Source organism: Manis javanica, chromosome 4 (assembly GCF_040802235.1).
Source record: "Manis javanica isolate MJ-LG chromosome 4, MJ_LKY, whole genome shotgun sequence".
NCBI classification, from domain to species: domain Eukaryota; kingdom Metazoa; phylum Chordata; class Mammalia; order Pholidota; family Manidae; genus Manis; species Manis javanica.
This window is the reverse complement of record NC_133159.1, coordinates 158,592,786-158,598,785: the sequence shown is the minus strand read 5'-3', so window position 1 is coordinate 158,598,785 and position 6,000 is coordinate 158,592,786. Positions and strand designations below refer to the sequence as shown.

Below are 6,000 nucleotides of genomic sequence, written 5' to 3'. Positions count from 1 at the left end.
GGAGAAAGATGTTTAGGTCAATTTGGGTCATGTTGATTTTGAGATGCTCATGAACATCAAGGATATACTTAATAGAAATACATGATAAACCTTTACATCACAATATTCACTATATGGAAAATGTTTTTGAGACTGCTTCTGGACTATTCTGTTGATCTGTTTGTTCAATTGCTTGGTCATTCTACAAATATTTGTAAAGTGCCTACTGTGTGGAGACAAATCCTATTCTTAGTGTAGTACCGACTGTTTTATGGTATATTTCAAGTAGTGGCAAAGCAAGCAATTCCCACCCAGACCATTAGCCTAATTTTTTTAAACATTTTTTTTCCTCTTGGTACTCATTTACTCTTCCAGATGACTTTTAGAATTATCTTTTCTAGTTTCAGCTAAAGAATTCCCCTGGCATCTTAAACTGGAGTTGCACTGGATTTACAGAACAATTTGGAGAGAATGGATAGCTTTACCAAAGCTTTCTTCCATTTTGGAAGCATATACTTCTCCATTTATTCAGGTCTTTTTGTATGTCCCTGATAAAATCTATTCTATGTATTTCATAGCTTTAATTTCTGTTATGAATAAAATCATTTTTTCTAACATTTTAAAATTGGTTTTGTTGGTAAAAAAAGAAAGCTATTGATTTTTCTATATATTTTATTCAACTTAACCATTTAACTGAACTTGCTGATAAGATCTACAAGGCCTCGGCTGAATCTTTGATTTTTCTAAGTAGGTAATAGTATAATCTGCATGTAGTGATATTTTGCTCTTTTTTCCAATACGTATATCTCATTTCTTTTTTTCAGATTAACTCATTTTATTTTATTATTGCTTTTAATTTTTTTACAGCTTTGAGGAATAATTGACAATACAATAAACTACACATATTTAAATGTACAATTTGATGTTTTCACATATGAGTACACCCTTGAAACCATCACTAAGTCAAGATAATAAACACAGCCATCACCCAAAAAAGTTCCTTTAATCTCTTGCTCCCGCCCCTCTCTCCCCTCTCTCCTCACCTCTAGGCAACCAATGATGTGTTATCTGTCACTACAGATCAGTTTGCAATTTGTGAATATATTTATATATGGAATCATACAGTATATACTCTTTTTTTGTCTGCCTTCTTTCACTTAGCATAATCATCTTGAGATTCATCTATGTTGTATATATCAAATAGTTCATTTCTTTTTTATTGCTGAGTAGATTTCATTGTATGGATATATTATAATTTGTTTATTCATTCCCTTGTTGATGGCTATTTGAGTTTCCAGTTCTTGGCTATTACAAATTAAGCTGCTATGAACATTTACATACAAATCTTTGTATGGTTGTATCTTTTTATTTCTTGGGTAAATAACTTTTGAGTGGAATTGCTCATCATAGGGTAGGTGTCTGTTTAACATTTAAGACACTGGCAACTGATTTCCATACATTTTCCATTTCCACCAGCAGTGTATGAGAGTTCTATTTGTTCCACATTCTCACTGACACTTGTATTGTGACTTCAAAAATTAGCTAAAAGCTATTCTAATAGCGATATTTCATTGTGGTTTTAATTCATGTTTTCCTGATGACAGATAACAAGCATCTTCCCCTATGCTTATTTGTCATCTGCATATCTTCTTTGTTGACACGTGTATTCAAATCTTTTGCCCGTTTAAAAAAATTGAGTTGTTTTCTTATTATTGAGTTTTGAGATTTCTTTATTTATTCCTGATAAAAGTCCTTTATCACATATATGCTTTGCAAATATTCTCCTAGTCTGTGGCTTGTCATTTAATTTCTTTAACAGTGTCTTTCAAATAGCAGAAATCCTTAATTTTGATGAAGTATGTTTTTTCAATTTTTTCTTTTATGGCACTGTTATCTAAGAAATTTTTGTTTAACCCAAGGTCATAAAGATTTCCCCCTAGAAATTTTATACTTTTAGGCTTATGTTTAGGTTTAGGATCCACTTTGAGTTAGTTTTTGCATATGGTGTGAAGTATTTTATTTTGAATATGGATATCCATTTGTTCCAGGACGTTTGTTGAAAGACCATTCTTTTTCCGCTAGACTGTCTTTGCATTTTTGTTGAAAATCAATTGCCCAAATAGACTTTCTATTCTCTTCCTTTGGTCTATTTGGCTATCTTGATGCCAAGAGGACACTATCTTGATCACTGTAGCTTTCTAATAATCTTGACGTCAGGTAGGTTAAGTCCTCCCACTTTGGTTTTGTTTGTTGGCTAAGTTTTTTTTTATTAATGTATTATTGATATACACTCTTATGAAGGTTTCACATGAAAACAATGTGGTTACTACATTCGCCCATATTATCGAATTTCCCCCCATGCCCCATTGCTGTCACTGTCCATCAGTGTAGTCAGATATGTTGGCTAAGTTTTACAAGTGAAGCATTCTCATTTACCCAGAATGTATTCCAATGCCTCTTGTTGGCAGCTGCTATCTGTCTAACAGTTCTATTCAGATCTCTGTCCCTGGGATGTCCATTTCTGACCCCCAGTGGGCCACATTGTGGACTACTCCATCCTTGTTCGCCATTTGCAGCCCCTTCAGGGACTGAAGGGCCAGGTGAGCCATGCTCTTGGAGCCTTTGAATGGCTAGGCAGGATGCTATTTCTCTGACATCCCTCCTAGGTCTTGGTCATGGAGCCAACCTAGTACAGCCTGGGAGGTACAGGTGCCCCACTGTGGAAGAAGGTCATGTGTAGATCCAGTTCTCATCACAGGGAGCAAGCACCTTCTGCTTGGGCAGCATGATGGTGTGCCGCCTCTCGGACTTCAGCTTCCTGGACTTTCTGAGGAAGGCTGCCAGAGCTCTGATGAGCTCCTGCTGGTCCATGTCTTTTACAGTAACTCCAGACATCCTGCAGCGTCTGTGCTGCCAACCAGGGGAAAGGACCCTCCAACTTGTTTTACCCCTTCTTTCTGAAAGCTGTTTTGGCTATTCTATGTCTGTTGCATTTCCATAAGAATTTTCCAGTCAGCTTGTCCATTTCTACAAAAAATGGTTGTTGGGAATTTGACTGGGAGCGTGTTGAATTTATAAACCAATTTGAGGAGAATCGACATCTTAATAGCATTGAGTCTTCTCATCCATGAGGATGGTATAACTCCTCATTTACTGAGGTCCCTAATTTCTCCAAGCAGTGTTTTGCGGTTTTCAGTGTATAGGTCTTGCATGTCCTTTGTCAGACTTATCTCTACTATTTTTGATGTGGCTATACAGGGAATTATATTTTTAAATTTCAATTTCCAGTTTTTCCTTGCTAGTATATAGAAATAGAATTGATTTTATATATTGATCTTATATCTTACAATCTCACCAAGCACATCTATTAATTCTAATGGCTATTTTTTAGATTCCCTCTGATTTCCTACATAGAAATCCATGCCATCTTAGAATAAAGACAGTTTTTCTTCTCCCTTTAAATTCTGGATGCCCTTTGCCCCTCGCCTTAGCACATGGCTAAAACCTCCAGTGCAATGTTGAATAAGGGTGATGAGAGTGACATCCTTTGGCCTGTTCCTAACCTTATTAGCAGGACATCTTGGGTCCTTTTAGGAAAATTCACACTTTTAGTGGCTCCCTTTATGGGATTATGAATTCCTCTTCTCTATTGGGTTTTGCCATCAGTATAATCTAATCTGCTTTAAAACTCTAGTAGATATTTTCTCTGTCATTTCAAAGGGATTTTTGAGGATGGAGTGGTAAGTATATGTGCTAAGGTAGCTTCCTTGAATTGAAAGTCACTGTTAGGGTTTTGCCAGGCAAGTGTAACCCCAAAAGACAGAGGGCAGGGAGTTAAGATGATTGGATTAAGCAAAGACTCTGGGCTGAGAAAGGGAAGAAGAGAATGAAGACAGAAGGGAGCTGACAGATGGGGAAGAGCTCAGGGCCGTTTGGTAGGGGGATGGAGAATAGTTGTCTGAGGAATAGTTGAACAGAAGGAGCAGAGGGTGAGTCCAGAAAGGAAAATGTGAGAGCTTGCAGGTGGCAAGAGCGCCCAGGTTGGGAGCAAGGGTGTGGGCGGAGGAGAAAGTGGTTAGATGGGAAGGCTGTGGAAGGGAGAGGCTGGGACTTTAGAGTTACCCAGGCTGCACTAGGAACTGGCATGCCAAAGGCTTCAACAGATGAGGGGCAGTGCTGGGAGGTCAGTATACAACACTAATGATGGGGAGAGGGGGGCACCATGGGATGGAACAGGGGCTTTTGCAAGAAAATAACAGAGTGATGGTTTGGAACCAGCATCAGGGAGTTAGGAAGGACCTGACCCTATCCCAACACTGACCACGCCTCCTGACCCTGAGGCTGGGGGTGAGGTAGAGTGGGGGCTGCCCCGAGAAGGGGTGACAAGAGAAGCAGTGGCTCAGGGGAGGTGTCAGACTCTCTTCCCAGTTCTTGGGTCGTTCCTGAACCTCTGTTTACACTTGGGGATTGGAGTCCAGACCCAGCGCACAGCCCAGGCACTGCAGGGCTGAGCCTGGCCAGCAGCCCAAAGGTACAGAAGAGCAGGGGGCTTTGGATTCCTTGGGCAAGCCTCAGTTTTATCAACTCTGAAATGGGATTTTATACACAAGGAGGATTAAGTTAAATTAAATAATACTCTAAGTGCTTAGAAATGGCCTCAACAATGATAATTGTGTATTCCTAGTGCTAGACTCTGATTTCCCTATCCCTCTATGAGAGAAGGTCTCTGGTTTTGACCAGAAGCCCACCCCACTCAACAAGCTGAATCTGTCCCACCCCTTGAAGGTGAGTAGCTCCTCAGGGCTGCATCAGGGCCTCGAGGGCATTCCCTGAACGCCAGGCTCTTACAACATCCAAGAATCTTACATCATATTCAGCACTGGACCTGGACTGGAGTCCGGCCAGCTGTCAGTCTGCAACAGAACAGAGAACAGAGGCTGTAGGTCCTGAGAAGAGAGGGAGCAGGAAGCAAAGGTGCCTGTCCTTGGCCACCCCAGGCCATTGGTGCAGCCTTGGGCAGATGTGGTACTGGTCTCACAGGGCTTGGAGCAGGGCTGCTCTCCTGGGAAGCTGGCAATGACTTAATACATGGCAAGCTACTCTGTGCAGAGCATCTCTACTCTGTGTTCTTCCCTTTTTCTAGATCCAGGAGCAGAGAACACCAGGGGTGACTTGCCCAGGCTCCCACAGCCAGGAGGTAGGACTTAGTGGGAACAATTATGGAGAACTTTCTCTGTGCCTATGGCCCATTCTCCTCTCAGCTCTCATATCTGGTTTGGGAAAGTAGGGGCTGCTTTCTGGTTCCTGCTGCTTCCAACGTCTAGAAGAGGACCCTGCTCCTGGTAGGTGTTCAGTAAATATTGAATGCTGAATTCATGTTAGGCCCTGTGCCAAGTGGCTTTTATCTGTGCATTCTTTTACTAATCCTCCTAGGCCCATTTAGCAGATGAGGAAACTGGGGAACAAAGCAGCTGAGTGGTTAGGGAGGAATAAAGCTGAATGATTAGGTAGGAGAGGGAACCTGGGTCTGCAGCTCACCTCTGCCACTATTTACCTTTTTTTTTAAATTGAAGTATAGTTAATATACAATCTTATATTGGTTTCAAGTATACAACAGAGTGGCTTGACAATTATCCATATTATTAAATCTTCACTTCCACTCATTGCAGTTACTATCTGTTAACATAGGAAGATATTACAGAATCATCCATCGGCTAGATCCTCCATGCTGTACTGACGCCCTGTGATGACCAACCTATATGATGACTGAGAACTTCTGTGCCCTTACCCCCTCCCCACGATGTAGCTCTGTGACTTTGGGCAAGTCACTTAACTTCTCTGAGCCTCAGTTTGCTCATCTGAGAGTGACTATCCCATGGGATTGCCGTGGGACCCTGGAGATCTGATCGAGGGTGGAGACACTGAGACTGGTGAGTGTTGGGGCCTAATCATTTGGAAGGGAGTCTTGGCTCTTCTCTGAGAGGTGATGAGAGATGAAGGGGATGGGTTTTGGGGGCAGAA

General features: G+C 41.3%; 1 pseudogene; it reads right to left on the bottom strand.

Moving 5' to 3' along the window:
* Positions 1–2,370: 2,370 nt before the first annotated feature.
* Positions 2,371–2,958, bottom strand: LOC108387286 (small ribosomal subunit protein eS19 pseudogene; annotated as a pseudogene).
* Positions 2,959–6,000: the final 3,042 nt, after the last annotated feature.